Genomic DNA, 16,638 nt, shown 5'->3' with positions numbered 1-16,638 from the left:
CTCTCACACAGGGGTAAGAGAAAGGCTTTCCCTTTCTCTCCCTCCGTCTGCAATTGTGCCCTGGGCCCACATATTGTTAGGGACAGCTACTGGTCTAGACTAGAGACTTACTCATTATTTTTGGCTCTTTTGCTGAAGTCAGAGGGGTTTTGTTTTATTTAGTTCTGTTTTTGTCTTGTCTTGCTTTACTTTGTTTTTAAGAATCAGAGAGGAAAAGAAAGCTCTTAGGGTCAAAATGCCAATTATAAAATGAATAAATGCTAGAGTTTAATCCCACCGTGACTTTACAAGGTCTTGACTTTTCCCTTGGCAGGTAGTGTTAAAGAACAAAGCTTGCCTGATTAAGTGGCATCTTAAAACTTTGAATTCATAGAGTTAATTTAGTTTAAGTAGTATCTGTTAAGCATTTATTCTGTCTGTCCCAGACAGTGAAAGGATCAATAAGATATGATGAACATCCTTAAAGCAACGCCATTGGATAAGTCAAGCTGTATACACGGAATGCAAAAATAACAGCTGTGCAAGGGAGTATGTTATTTTAAGTGATAAAGTGAGTGCCCCAGACAAACTAACTGCAATAGGAATTTAAGGTATCTTCAACAAGATCCTTCCCTTCTATTCTCAGGGTTGCCACCTTCTAGAGGAGGACACACACACTCACACACCTACCTAAACAAGACCCTACTGCTTTCAAGTTTTAGCAACAGGCAAGACTAGTGAAGCATTCTTGGTGCATCAACACTGATTTGGTCTTTGGTTTTAAAGATTGTTTTGTTTTGTGCTTTGTGTGTGTGGGGGGGCGGGGAGAGAGAGAGAGAGAGAAAGGACACAGCCACAACTGCTCAAAGTGTTTTTCTCTCTTGCAGCGATGATCCATCCATGATGATCATCTGCATCACCTGTGACAAGTTCTGCATGTGTTAATCACAGATGGCCTTTGATAGGCTGAGTGTGGTCGGAGTTCCTTTCTGGGTGGAATATTGAGCAATAAAGCTTGGAAAGAGATTCAATTATTCACACTGTTGTTAAAGTCAGATTTTCATTTTACCATAACACAAGCCCGAGGCATATGAGTCAGTAGAGGCAACTACCCCGGGTGATATCTGTTTTACTTTTTTGCCAGTGAAGTTGTGCCATGTGCCATGAAGGATAAAGAGCAGCAGAGACAGGAAGCAGTGAGCAAAGAGTCAGCTGGGAAATTCCAGCTGCCCTCCTGCCCTACTTATAAGGAGACGATTCATTGTTAAGAAGAAAACAGATGTTGACTTGGCTAACAGAAATCTATGCAAAATTTAACCTCTCCAGTCCCTTGCATCCTGTTCTAGGAAAGATGAAACAGACAGGTTATTATATTTGGGCACCTGGATAGCATTGTTTAATACTGGTATGAAAGAACAGGCATGTGTGTGTGTTTTTAAACATGCTGTTTCTTATGTCCTCGAAGCCCACTTTCTTCTGGAACATATCTTTTTATAGAGGCCACACTGTACAGAGAAACCTCCACAATCCAGGCTTCTGCTGTGCAGATGTGTGGTGGTCTGCTACTTATAGAGACATGGAATTTTCAGGTAAACACACCTATTAGTAAGTTCTTATGTGCCCACTCAAGCATAGGGCTCCAGAGACCCAGGTTATAATCCTGGCTCTACACTAAGTAGCTATGTAGCCTCAGTTTCCTCACCTGTGAAATCAAAAGGTTTGACTGTTAAGGCTCCTCCCTCCTTTATTGTTTTATGATTCTAGGACTTTAAAAAGTTGAAAATATGTACCTATAATGCCTACCCTCTCTGTTATCCGTCGATAAGAACAAGCACTTATACAATGCAGAAAATGTTTCTGTTAACAGTTTTCTTTCAGTGTAGAGTAGGAAAGTATGGCTTGGACAATATTGGGTCCAGGATAAGATACAACTTGTAATGGAATTAAAAACAATTCCTTGGGCTTCCCTGGTGGCGCAGTGGTTGAGAGTCCGCCTGCCGATGCAGGAGACACGGGTTCGTGCCCCGGTCCAGGAGGATCCCGCATGCTGCAGAGCGGCTGGGCCCGTGAGCCATGGCCGCTGAGCCTGCACGTCCGGAGCCTGTGCTCCGCAATGGGAGAGGCCACAGCAGGGAGAGGCCTGCGTACCACAAAAAAAAAACAAAAAAAAAAAAAAAAAACAACTCCTTATTTACCTCACTGGGTTGTTGTAGTTATCAAACGAGATCACATCGTTGGGAAGTTTATCCTGTATTGTGCTCTACAGAAACGTGTTACAGACTGAATGTCTGTGTCCCCTCAAAATTCATACATTGCAACCTAATCCCTAATATGATAGCATTAGGAAATGGGGTCTTCGAGGGGTGCGTAAGTCATGAGAGCAGAACCCTCAGGAGTGGGAGTAGTGCCTTAGAAAAGAGATCCCTGAGACCCTCTGCCCCTTCTGCCATGGGAAGTTACGGCGAAAAGATGGACATCTATGAACCAGAAACTGGGATATCGCCAGACATCCAAGCTGCTGGCACCTTGACCTTGGACTTCTTGGCCTCCAGAACTGTGAAAAATAAATTTCTATTGTTTGTAAGCCACTCAGTCTATGGCATTTTGATATAGTATATAGTATATACAGCCAGAAAAGCCTAAATTTTATTATTATTTAAAATAAATGTAAATATATTTATTCAATAAACATTGGTTTATTGAGCACCTTCTGTATATCAGACATCGTGATAAACATTAAAAGACACTGATCCTGTTTTCCAAAGCCTCCCAAAATCAAAAGAGCTCAAATAAAATGATAACGATATTTATCCTGAAAATTATTTTTTACCTTTATAAAAAGTTTCAGGCTGAATAAAGGAACAAATTGTCAAAGCTATTTTCTTCTCTACTTTCAAGTATTATGAATCTTTTTAAATGCTTCTGTCCCAAATCTGAAGAAAAACACACCTGAGACTCTGCAAAATCTCAACTGATTTTAGCACTAGGTGAAGAAATAAAGGATGCTACAGTCTATTAACTGTTGGGACCAAGTATAGGGCAAGTATTTAATGGGCTCCCCAGCAGTGATGAGAGAAAAATGGATGATGATAACCTCACTGAAAAGGGTAATAGAAGAGTGACCTTGGGCTATGAAAAATGTGTTCTGTAGCCTTGTGGCTGCAAAGTCCGCTTTCCTCCCTTCGCACTTCACGCTTCAATAACACTGCACTTACTGGTTTCTAGGTTCTTTAATATAATATGCTGGTTCAGGCCTTTGTGCATTTTCTCATTCCCCGTCCTCAGCCTGGACCAGTAATTCCCCATCACTCTTCACTCTTCTTCCTTCCTCCTTTCCCTCCTCCTCCTCAGTCTCCTTCACATCTCCCACAGGCTGCTGCTCAGTTTTCAAGATTCCAGGCCACTTCACCTGCCCTAAGTCTTTCCTAATTTCCCTCCGTACCCACAGTCTTTGTGAGGTGCCCCTTCACTGCACTCCTATCAACCCTACAGCATCATGGCACTTATCACAGTGTGTGAGAAACTTCTATATTTTGTCTGTTTCTTCCACTAGGCCAGTGGTTCTCAACTGGAGATCTTGTCCCTCAGTGGCGGGGTGGGATTCGGCAATTTCTGGAGACATTTTTGATTGTCAGGATTGGGGAGGGGGTGTTACTGGCAGCTAGTGGCTAAAGCCCAGGGATGCTGCCAAACATCCTACAATGCACAGGACAGCACCCACAGTAAAGGATTTATCCGGACTCAAACACCAATACTGCTAAGGTTGAGAACCTGCTCTGGACTGAGTTCCTTTTCTGTTCTACCAGCTCCAAGCACAGTGCCCAGCACTCAGTAGGAATCCAAAAAAAATTTTAAGTAATTTTTCGTTGAAAATTTAGTTGAAAAAAATCTTATTACAGCTCTATGAAATAGCTAATAACTAATTTGAGCAGGTACTGCAAGTCAAAGGAAAATCACTACTCGGGTATAAAGTTAGGGTAAAGCCCTAAGTCTTTTCCTGACACCTCATCCTGTCTAGCTCTCTCCATACCTCTTCTCTTCCCTTTTCTCCTTTTTACCTTATTAGTATATGCTCTGTTCCCCCCTTTACTGTCATGTTTGAATTCCTTCTACTCTAAAATAAGAATTGGAACATAGTGAAATAAGTTGCCCCACATTTGTTTATCTTAGGCATTCATTCAATTTAATTTTAATTTTTAAACATATCAATTACAGGGCGACATGCTGGGCACTGCAAGGAAAATAAAGAGGAATAAGAAACTGGGCCTATCCTCACTGGGGAGATTTCTGTAGCAGTAGAATAGAGGAAATACAGTTTCAGTTCCATTAATGTGATCAGGGAACATTTCATAAAGGAGAGGCCTTTAATTTAGGTCTTCATAGGTGTTTCATAAAGTGTTTTAAATATGCCACACATATGTCATCATGTTCTTTCCTTATTTGACACCTAGTCAGTAAGTGTGACCCTGTAAGATACCGATTCTTAAGATTTGTCTGGGTCCCACCCTCAGAGTTTCTGATTCAGTAGGACCTGGTTGGAACCAGAGAATTTGCATTTCTTACTAGTTCTCAGGTTATGCTGCTGCTGCTACTGGTCTTCTAACCATACTTTGAGAACCACTGCTTCAGGATAATCAGCCAGGTAACTCCTTGACCGAAAATGGACACCCTTCACTTGGCTAAAACAATAAATTTTCAGTGTTCACAAAGAAAACAACTCATGGGTTTCTGCAAGCAGGGGAGGGGAAACATTCCAATCTATTCCTATAGCTAAGGAAGGGCTCAATTTTCAAAAGTAAATTAATTGTCAGACCCAGTACCCTTGGGGAACATTATTTATTGGAAATATATCATAACTAACATAACATTCTTGAAGATCTTTATAATTAAAAATAAAATATCTTATTTGTTGATGCATTATACTCAGGGCCCTAATATCTATTATACTTCTTACAGGCATAATACATATTTGAAATGCAAACTTCTACTTTGATTATAGCTTTTGGTTACTTGATGCTTTGGTTTAGTAATTCCCATATTGTTTGCTTCCCCCCCCAATGCCTTTTTCAATCAATTTTCTCTTGTTCCTATGTTCTTTGTTCTGGTTTTGTATCCTAGGCTATTCGCTCTCTCCTCCAGTCTCTCATTGGCATGTCTTCAATCATTTCCCAGAGTTCTTACAGAACGTTAACCATTTTTTGTGCCTCCTAAAGCTTTTAACCTCTCATCTAAAACTAACTAAATGCTAAAAAATGATAATGCTTATGAATATATTATGCATAATATTAAGTTCAAAATAGTTGACATACTTCATGCTATATGTTATAGATATAATAAGCTTAATTTCAAGCAGATGAAATAAACATTGAAGTGCATGTATTTTTCTGTACACAGCCTCTTTCTACCTGCTGTTTGTAAACATCAGGCATTAGAAGCTTATAGGTGTGGCTTTTAAGTGATTACTAGACATATATATATGTTCATTTGTGTGGCCTCTCATGCCTACTGAATATTTGGGAAATGTACTGAAATACACATAATAATACCTCCTACAAAAAGCAGAGCAGTGTCTTCTTCCACGTCCAAGGACAAGAATTAATTTCTTCAAGCTTCCTTCATAAAAGAATGTAGTAATAGAGGTGGAAATTGAGACCTTATTGAAGAAATCTATCTGCTGGGAACATGAGCTAGTGGATAACCCTGAGAAAGCTCTCACAGACTTTTTTTAACCATTACTAAAATAAAGACAGCACATGAAATAAATGCCATTTGGCATCTTAATAAGATTGAATACTATACAATTAATTTCATTTATTCATCCCTCACTTACTATGAACTTTTCAGAAGAGTACTTTCTCTAAGTTTCAATATGAAAATTATAAACTATAATTTAAAATTTGAATTTATAAACTATAAATTATAATATTATTAGCTTTATTGCAAAGAGCATGCATGTTAATAAGTGGCATTGTTTAAAAGTGTCTGGTCCTTTCTGATTTTTACAATTTAGAGCTCTAACACCTATCATCTCAGTTTACACTATAATTTCAGGGACACAGAGATTTAACAGTGGATGTTCAAAAGGCTCTCCATACACTAGCCTATTTTGCACAACTGAGGAGCAATTTTTTCAAGCCTTTTTTCTAATATACATGTTAATATATTATGGGCTATTTTAGGAAGTTATTCTGGCTAAAGGATCTTCTGAAACACATCTGAGTTCTCACCATTTTGATAAAGAATGTGGTATGAAGGCAGAGGTTGCTGCCTCAGCTTATGAGATAGCTATCAGTATTAGCCTCATTTTATGGATAAGGAAATAAAGATTTCTAGACGTCTAGTACCTCATCCAATGTCACACACTAGTGTGTGATAAGGGGAGAATCTGAACCCAAGTCTGACACCCGAGCCAGACCTCTTAGCCACTAAGCTGAACCACCATTTAACTTTTCTCATTTCCCTTTTCCTAACCCTCAGTTACTTCTGATTTCTAAGTGTTCTCAGTAAAAGTGACTTGCAATTTGTTGATAAGAAATTGGAATTAAGTATAGAAGAATTTGTTAAAAGATGGTGCAGGGGAAAAGAGAAGGAAGAGGATGAGAAAAAAATGAGCTCTGCTCCCAGGTAATGGAAGACTCTGGACTCACATATTAAGCAACTGGAACCTATCCATACAGAATGATAAAACCAGTGCTGACTAATGTGTTCTTTGCATATGTCTCAGTACCTTGTACGAAGTAGTGGCTGGATAAATGTTTGTTAAACTAAAGGTGGAGCCAAATGTGTCTAGAAGCATTAAGGGAATCCGATTAGAGACATGAACAGCGTTGGATGGGAAAAGAGTCTGTTGAGAAAATATGGATTATCTTCTTTACAATAGTGAAAAGTAACTGCCTATACTACTTTCCCATAATCAGAAAGTCCCAAAGGTCGCATAAAAATTGTGAATATTAAATAAAAATAACCAGCTTAAGAAAGCGATTTATTACAATGAGAACTGCTATGATGCAACTATTTATCGAATGCCCATTAAATGCAGGCACTGCACAACAGATATTTTGAAGCCTTAATGTGTTCACAATACAGGCAAAAATTGCTACATCACTATTCAAACTGTGGTCAGTATAAAAATGGTAATCAATGTCACCACAATTTATAAGCTTACTTTTCTCTAAATGAGAACCATTCTGAATTAGAATAGGAATTTATGATTCTAGGCCAATTTACTTCAAGTACCCATTTATTTTTGCTGTATGGTGTTTTAAATATAAAGCAAGCTACATCTTCAAAAACATAGTCTTTAACATTGTTTCCTGAATTTAGCATGTTTAAAAATATACTAAAACTAAAATGGGCTCTGGATTCCCACATGTCACAGTAAACTCACCAAGATCTAGAATCTTCCTCCTATAATGGAAAGCTCTAAACCCCTTCTCCTTTCAAATAGTCTTCACCATATTTGAAAAACCAAGAGACCACATTTATTGCCACAAATACTGAAACACTTGATTCAACCAAGAAGTCACGTTTCCACTGTTTCAAAAATGATCTTAGAAATGAAAATCTATGCATAACTTCTCAACTTCAAAATATCTTTACCTTGGCAAAAATCATTATAACAATATAATAAAAGAATGGACTCATGAAATAAAATCTTTTTTTCACAATTAATATCTGTAATATCAAAGGGCTAAGATGATCACAAATTTGAGAAAAGATGATCATGCACCATGCAAATGAGCATATGAAAAAAGGGTTTCATAAAGAAGTGGGGCCCAGGCAGGAAAGGGTGTCTGGTAGTGCTATTTTTTATTTTTTAATTCATGAATCTGAATATGTCACTCTTTACTTAAACATTTCAATGGTTTCCCATTGCTTGCAATATAAAATCCATTACCATACCTTACCATAGCTCTCATGGACTTAATTAAAGCTCACTTCTCTATATTTATCCCTAGCACTCTCCAAAATGCTCCCTAAATTCTCATCATACTAGCTTTCCTGTGGCTCTTTGAATTATAGCCCATGGGAAAAACTGCAAGACTTCCTTCCAATGATTAAAAATCTGTTTTATGCAACCTTGCTTTTACACACAGTTTCCTCTATCTGAAATGGCCTTCCTTACCTTACTCACCTTCCAAACCCAGGATAAGAGAGCCTTTCTTTGAGAAGCTGTCCCAAATCACTTATTCAAATGTAGTTACTCACTTTTTCTTCTGTGTCACACAGTATTGTTATTATTTATTGCAGTTATTTTTCCCTTTTATGTTGGGAGATCCTTAATGTCAGAGTCTCTGTCTTAATTGTCTTTGTGTATCTCATGCCCTGGCAGTTTCAGACACATAGTAGATGATTGATAAATGTTAAGTGTTATACTGATGTTACTGAATCCTAAGAAGACACATGGTGTATATTTGAAAAATTATCCCTATATTTTAAAATCTATAATTTTTATTAAAATGATCTTCCTAGAACATCTATGTGTATTTTCCCTCCATTGTGTCTTGTTTCACATCAAAACTCTTTGCTTTTCTACTGGGTATAGTCTATCTCTTATTTTATAAGTATTCAACTGTCATCATACAACACCATGGATGGCTAGGAAAAGGACACAATCCATGAAAACATGTCATCTCACTTCTTAAGAAGAAAGCTGTCCAAAGTTATAAATCAGGAAATGTGTGTGTGTGTGTGCGTGTGTGTTTGCATGTGTGCACACAATTGCTATTACATAATTTGGAATGGAGGAGGCATGAGTTGAAGTTATATTTGAGTCATGTCTTGGTTATCAAAACCTGTCCAACAAAGATTATCATAAAACTACTAATAAAATGATAATAAATAATATTCACCCAAATGTCTCTTGACTTTTTTAGTTTGTGGGTACAAATAATGTCACATTGTCACTTATACTCAGATATGCTCTTGAAAGAATTCAAGACCCTTTCAGAGTGTTCCTTTATCCCCACATTGCCCAATATGTCAGAATAGCTCAAGAAGGTCTTAGAAATCATTCCTGGGCTTCGCACACCGATCCCAACACTGGTGGCACTGTTGGCCATGCCAGAACTCTGCAGACTATGCTCCTACCACTGTTTTTTGTCACCCCAAGATTGTTCCCAGCCAGTAATGCTCATAGAGAGTGGCAAGTGGAATAATACACCCTGTTTGTGATGCCCTTTTTGGGCACTCTCAGAAATATTGGGCAGCAGGACTTCTCTGGTGGTGCAGTGGTTAAGAATCCGCCTGCCCATGCAGGGGACACAGGTTCGAGCCCTGGTCTGGGAAGATCCCACATGCCGTGGAGCAACTAAGCCCATGCACCCATGCCCGTGCACTGAGCCTGCGCTCTGGAACCCACGAGCCACAACTACTGAGCCTGCGAGCCACAACTACTGCGGGCCGTGCGCCTAGAGCCCATGCTCTGCAACGAGAAGACAATGCAATGAGAAGCCTGCACACCGCAATGAGGAGTAGCCCCCACTCGCCACAACTAGAGAAAGCCCAGCGCAGCAATGAAGACCTAATGCAGCCAAAAATAAACAAATTTTTAAAAAAAGAAAACATTCTATTTCCCTTATAAAAAAAAATGAAAGAAAGAAATAGTGGGTGGAGGGGAAAAGCAGCAGGGTCCTGGGGCTCAGGGTTGCAAAGATAATGAGATGACATTTTTGTTTTTTTGTTTTCTTTCTCCTTGGACTGACACACAGAATGGTTTCATTAGGACTGATTTCTAGTATCAGCTGCCACATTCTAACACCTCTTTCACTCTCATGGACCTTCTGACATTTGGCCTGTACTTGAGCCTGACCTGTTCGGCTGAACGTTTTCCTTATGGTGAATTCTTTACCAGGACTCCACCTGGCTTCATAAAATTATCAACTTGTGCCCCTGCCTCTAACACATGCACACTCCCACCTCAAATCCATCAGACATACCTGTGAACATCTGAACTGTGAACCACACTTAAGTGGGTTTTTTTTTTTTTCATAAAGTTTCTCAACACTTTTAGAATCAGTAATTACAAAGATATACTTCTAGGGGAAAAGAGTGTCATCCAACTCCATGTCACCTAGGTATCCAAAATCAGCCTTGAATCAGGGATAACTCCCTCCAAGACAGCAACTGTCATTATTAGAAATATTTTAATTATTGGCATTTACAGCTTCTGGGAAATCCAGGATTACTCAGTTCAAACAGCTAGAGTGAGTACTGCTGAAAATGATGCCCATAAATATAGCGAAAATTTGAATTAGACATTCATTGAAAAATTAAATGATAAGAAAGTCATAAAACCAAATGCATTTTATTTCCCTATCTGGTGAAACACAATTCTCTTCTTCTACTTGGTAAATCTTATTAACATAATATAGTTATTACAGGAATCTCCCCTTTCCTGATGGATGGCTTTGGTTTGAGCAATTTCCTTCTGCAACCGTGCCACATGTAAATATTGACTGTGATGCAACATACTCCATAAACTAAGATTTTAAATTCAAGAGCTGATTTCATTGTTGGTACATAATGAGATTTCATTGAAGATAAAAATAGTTTTCTGAATTTTTATAACTCAGTAGATCAGAAACAGTACAGTGGATGCAATTCCCAAACTAGGGAGAGGCTATGTACCACTCTGCTTCTAATTCTCTGGTCATGTAATGTAACAGTGGCTCCTCTTTGAACAAAGTATAGGACAAAGGTCAGATATTTCAGATGACTGAATGTGGAAAAAGCACTAAAACAATTTCCTAGCGAATGTATCTAAAATATTATTCATTATATAGTATGGGTATCTACAGTAATTGAACTTACTAAATCATTTATTTTGTATGGTTACACTTTGACATTATAGGCCAGATCAAAATGACACACAAGAGCAGAAGGCCAGTTGCTCCAAGTGCCTATGTATTTATCTTTCTATGCTAAATGCTTCCAGATATTACAATTGTGTGGGGTAGAGCTGAAGTTTTTTGTTTGTTTGTTTGATCTTCTTTGAGCTGTAAAGAGTCACTTAAGTGACCCTCCCAGGTAAAAAACAATATAGAACAAGTATCTACCCATTGTTCTGGTAGAAGAATATAAGGCCTTTGGTTTTGTTCCAGTAGCTAAATAAATCTGCCCACATCCTGATAAGCAGAAGTTTTCCTTGGGATGAAAGTGGCCCAAACTGCATAAGGATTCCTGTCCCTGAACCCTAACCAATATGTAAAGTGAAAATTTTTAATCATGGAAAATAAAGTAAAAAATTGGGGGTGTCTGTGGGGACTGGTGATGCAGCGCTAACACTAGTGCCTAAATGTTTATGAGGGAGGGCTGGTTTGAGCAGTATGACAAATGCTAGAAGTTCCTCCAACCTAGGCAGCTAAACACAGCAGTTGTACTTTGGAGAATAGTCACTGAGCATGAAAGTGTGAACTAAAACGTGTTATTCACTTGGGACCCAACATGAGGCCTGGTCAAAGACCCGGATTCACTAGACCATTCCAGCAGCAGTATAGCATCTATCACGCTGTGCAGGACCAATATTCATCCTTGATATTAAGTTGCAGCAAGAAGAAACAGCAGTAGAGTCAGAAGTCACACCACCATAGCCATCACTATAGCCATCTTGGAACCAGTATTCTTAGACTATTTGGGAGAGGGGACTCACAAGAAGAAATATTAGAATTTTTACTAATCAGATGACCATGGTTAGTAAAACAGCCACATTTACATTATAATTCAGAATATATTTGCTCTGATAGCTTTTAATTAAACTTTTGTAATGTTTGCCTTTTCCTTGCCACGTAAATAAAATCCAGCCACTAACCAATCAAGCAGAAAACTTGGGATTTGGGACAGGACAAAAAACAAAAATAACTTGTTTTTTAGTTTCACCTCTTTTAAGGCCAGAAAATAGTAGAGTGGGTGACTTTGGTTAAGGTCGAAATGTTTTAAGAGTGGAAATCACCAAAAACACAGCCTCAGCCCATATCAGAATACACACACACACTCATACACACATACACATTCCTTAAAAACATCAGTCATTAAAGCCTAGAGTTTTTTTTTTTATACATCATGTTTAAGAACTGACCCCACAGAAAATGACTAGTCTTAAATTCTAACTGTGGCTAGGGCCTCTATTTTATGACTCAGACTTTCTGCTCTTGTTAGGAGATGGAAGGAGAGCAGTACATCTTGGTTTATTCAGTTTTTCTCCAAACCTACTTATCAGCTAAGGTTACTATGAAGGCTGAAGTTATGGGATGGTTCAATTATATTTTAAGCAATGGAAGATACACTGTGATTGCCTGTTTTATATTAATTTTCTTTCCAGGGGCCAGCAATTAAAGCATTTTTTATTTTTTCAGAGGTAATTGTTTAAAGCCACCTGTATCACTCAGTGTTTTCACTTGCCTAGGGGATAATTAGAGGAAATCTATTGCAAACATGTCATGGGATGGGATAAAAAAAAAATGTAGTGAATACCTTCAAAGTCTTAGTGCATTTTATTGTGTGTTGTGAATTTCACATATTCAACTTGACTCTCTCCGCTAGCTCCTCTGTCCCACCTCACTCCCACACCCATCTGAAAGATAAAAATATGTGAATGCTATCTACTCAGACTTTTAGAGAGCAGTAGCAGCAGCTTTGAAAATCTTTCAGCACAGCTCCTCTAATGTGTGACATCATTTAACCATAGTGACTCACATTTGTGTAGGTATTCAGGACTTACAATATTTTTGCCTTTGAGCCTTACACAACCCAGTGAGATAGATAAAAGAGGAATTGTTACTATTCCTGTGACACAATAGAGAAAATTGAGCCTCTCAAAGGCCAAGTGATAACTTAAGCCAGCTAGCTAAGGAAACTGGCTTGCCTGACTCCTAGGTCAGCATTGTTTTTACTACACTATTTTGTCTCTTTCCAATTCTTATGTGACTTCCCGTGTGACTTACCATGTTTGCAGCATATTCAGCATGTATATTTTTCTCATGGAAAGTAAATCAGATAGCAGTAAGCAAAACAGAGGAGGGAATTTAGAGAATTCTCTGGGTAGGTTGCTCTGGATAGAAGTACCCATTTAAATCTCTATGAAGACTGTACATAGCCTTTACAGGATATACCATATATATCTTGCAACCAAAACTCAAGTATAATTTAATGTTTAGAGCAGGAAAAATTAGTAGCCCAAGAAATTTTCCTTAGACTCTATCGTGAAGGTCTGTCAATTTCAAAAGTTCTTACCTTTGTTTGATGGTATTAGTGTCCAAGAGTAATTGAAAATATGCTTGTAATTCCACAAATATGATTAGATTTCACATTTTTGCATTTCATGAGCTCCTTCAAGCCAGAGCCCAGGTCTTATTTGCCTTTATATTATTGCAGATAAGCACAGTGCCTTGAGAGTAATAAGCATTTGGTAAATATTTTGTTTTGTTGTTAAGCATTTGACAGATACCTATATGCCACCATAGGTTCTGATTTAGTATGACTAGTCATTATGTCTCTCAACAAAACTCTAAATACTTCATTGTTGTTCTTGATACACACATAGACACAGGTTGTTCTTTAGTAGATTCACTGAGAAAAGTTATGTCTGCAATCTTTCCAACCTAGCACTTGTTGATTAAACTGAGTCTTTAACTTATCAATCATCATAACTTGGCAACAAACATCTGTGTGTCTGTGTGTGTGTGTGTGTGTGTGTGTGTGTGTATGAAGGGGTGAAAAAGACTAACAACAGGCTTGGATTTTTACAAGCACTTGGGCCTTTCTGCACTACTCCCTAGCATGGTTTCCCATTCCTTCATCTTACTATAAACAGCACTTCTCAGCAAAATATGTTTAAGATTAAAAAAAAGAAATACATGTTATATATTTTTAAATATATTTATAATATATTATACACAATATATAATACAAAGTATATACTTAATATATAGTTTATATATTGTTATAACATATTTTTATAATTATATATACATGTATATATTCATATGTATATGTGTGTGTATTTTTTTTCTCTTTTCCAAAAGAAATTTTTAAAAGGGCCTGTTTAATAAATCTACTTATTATTGCTTCTTCTTATCTTAGGATACGTACAGATATTAGTGCAATTTATATAAATCCTGAAAGAACAAGTATTATCACTAAGAAAACATTTTATCAATTAGGATATTTCAACGTATGATGACAGACATTAACTAGATTTATTGTGGTAATAATTTCACAATATATACAAATATTGAATCATTATGTTGTACACCTGAAACTAATGTAATGCTGTATGTCAATTATACATCAATAAAAGAAATAGAATTTTTCAATCAAAAGCATCAGAAATCAACCCAAGTTCAGCAAAAGGAAGTTGTTACATCAGATAGAACACAAAATCTACAGGACGCCTAGAGAAAAACTCAGAACCAGGTCAGGATGGGAACCAAGACCACTGGAATTGCTTGACCTTCTTTTCAGGCTACTGCTACTGCTGAAATTAATAAATGCATGCCAATCATTACTGTTAATTTTGTACTCAAGTTACTTCATTCAGTGTTCAGAGTCCTGAGAAAGAGAACTCACTTGGCTTAGCTGTAGCCATATGTTCACACTTAACTTTAGGATTGGGGAAATTATGCAGCATCAACCATATGACTTGAGGTGGCGGGGTAGGTGGAGTCCTAAATGAAACTGAGGACAAGTCCTGGAACTGGGCTGAATGCTCCTGAGTGACCACAACAACCTCATGTAACTTCCATGGTCCATCTCCTTTTGCTGTCCCCACACTGTTCTCTCCATGCATGGACCTTCTTCTAAAATGTCCCCAAATAACATAATGTAGCTCCTTTGCTGAATACACACTTACAGCTTCTCCAAATGAAGATAATTTAAATTCTCTCTACCTCCTGCACTTGTTTCCAAGTCTAGGATCTCTTGTTAGGCATCCATTTCTCCTCAAGTTTCAACATGATTCTATTTCAATGTGCAGTAAGTTATGGATTAAACAAGTATATTTAATCACCACCTGTTATGGGTTGAATTATGTCTTCCCAAAATCTACACATTGAAGTCCCAATCCCCAGTATTTCAGAATGTGGTCTTATCTGGATACAGGGTCTTTACAGAGATAATCAAATTAAAATGAGGTCATTAGCGGGGTCGGGGAGGGAGGGCTAATTCAATATGATTTGCATCCTTAAAAAAGAGGAAATTTGGACTCAGAGACAAGGAGTCCAAATTTATTTTAAGGAATTGGGTCATGTGATTAGGGAAGCTTGGCAAGTTTAAAATCTGTTGGGGGAAGGCCTGAAGGCTGGAGACTCAGGAAAAGAGTTACAATTTGAGTCTAAAGGCAGTCTACTGACAAACTAGGAAGAGCTGATGTTATAGATAAAATCTGGAGGAAGTCTGCTGCCAAGATTCTCTCTAGCTTGGGGGAACATCAGCCTTTTATTTTACTTGGGCCTTCAACTGATTAGATGAGGCCCATCCACATTATGGAGAGCAATATACTTTACTCGAAGACTGAAATTTAAATCTCATCCAAAAACACCCTCAAAGAAAGAGTCAGAATAATTTTGACCAAATATCTGGGCACCCTGCAGTCTAGCCAGGTCAGTACATAAAATTAACCATCACACATGGTCTTTCTGCTATGTGTACATCCTAGTACTTCTCTGTGTATCCAAACCTCTTCTTTTTATCAGACCAGGCAGATTGGATTGGGACTCACTCTGCCAACCTCATTTTAACTTAATCACTTCTTTAAAGGACTTATCTCCAAATACAGTCACATTCTGAGGTACTGGGGGTTAGGGACTCAACATATGATTTCAAGGGTGGAAGTAGGGACACCATTCAGCCTATAACACTATGATTACTGCTATACTTTACTAGCACTACAGTCCGAATATGACTACCACTGCACTAGTCCTCCTCCTTGTCCTATTACTAACACTTCCAGAAAGTCCCTTCCAGTTTCAATTTTCCATTTTTCTATAAAATGGATTGTACACAGAAGATACCATGAAGCTCAAGGTTTCCACCAAGATTGCATACAAGTTCAGCCAGAGTTCACAGAACACAGCTTACCTAGCTATTGAGGAATATTTCAAGACAGAAGAATTTTGATCAAGGAGGAAATGCCAAACTATAAAGAAGTTATAAAGGCCAGGAAGACTGGCAAATCCGAGACCACCCTCCCAGGGGGAGTTTGAATCTGTTAGTGGTTACCAACAGCAAAGTTATCCAGCTCAGGGAGCTGAAACATTCTAGGAATAAAGACTCACCAGCAGTTGTTAGATGTCACAGGGTTCATCACTTGAATGGCTGGTCTGGTTTCCTCAGTAGTTAAGAGTCTAAGGAATGTTTACCCTTCATTCCTCTTTCAAACATTAAGTATATAATTGTGTTTACCAATTTTATGGTAATCCCTAGAAAATAATTGAGAAATATTGCCAATTAAGGAGAGTGGTGAATCCACATGGAAGATACTCCAAATACACATATGTATTCATACCTCACAGATATTTTAACAGGCCAGGAAATAATGAGCTTTCTCTGTTTCATCTTATATTCCATATAAATGAAACTGTATGCACAAAGACAGTAAGATACCCAGAGATGAACACTGAGACATTCTTAAGTTTGTGTTTCCCATGGTACCTCATTCAGTGT

The 16,638-nt window shown here is 37.9% G+C and overlaps 1 protein-coding gene across 1 annotated transcript in view; it reads right to left on the bottom strand.

Annotated features, from left to right (window-relative positions):
- Positions 1-16,638, bottom strand: part of TMC1 (transmembrane channel like 1) — a 391,450-nt gene that overhangs the window by 249,130 nt on the left and 125,682 nt on the right. The window contains exon 3 of the mRNA XM_082624767.1: positions 16,251-16,394. The gene's annotated coding sequence lies outside the window, so the exon portion shown is untranslated. The remainder of the gene's footprint in view (positions 1-16,250; positions 16,395-16,638) is intronic.

Source organism: Mesoplodon mirus (assembly GCF_964341445.2).
Source record: "Mesoplodon mirus genome assembly, chromosome: 1".
NCBI lineage: Eukaryota > Metazoa > Chordata > Mammalia > Artiodactyla > Ziphiidae > Mesoplodon > Mesoplodon mirus.
The sequence above is the reverse complement of the archived record's forward strand: the minus strand, read 5'-3'. Positions and strand labels throughout refer to the sequence as shown.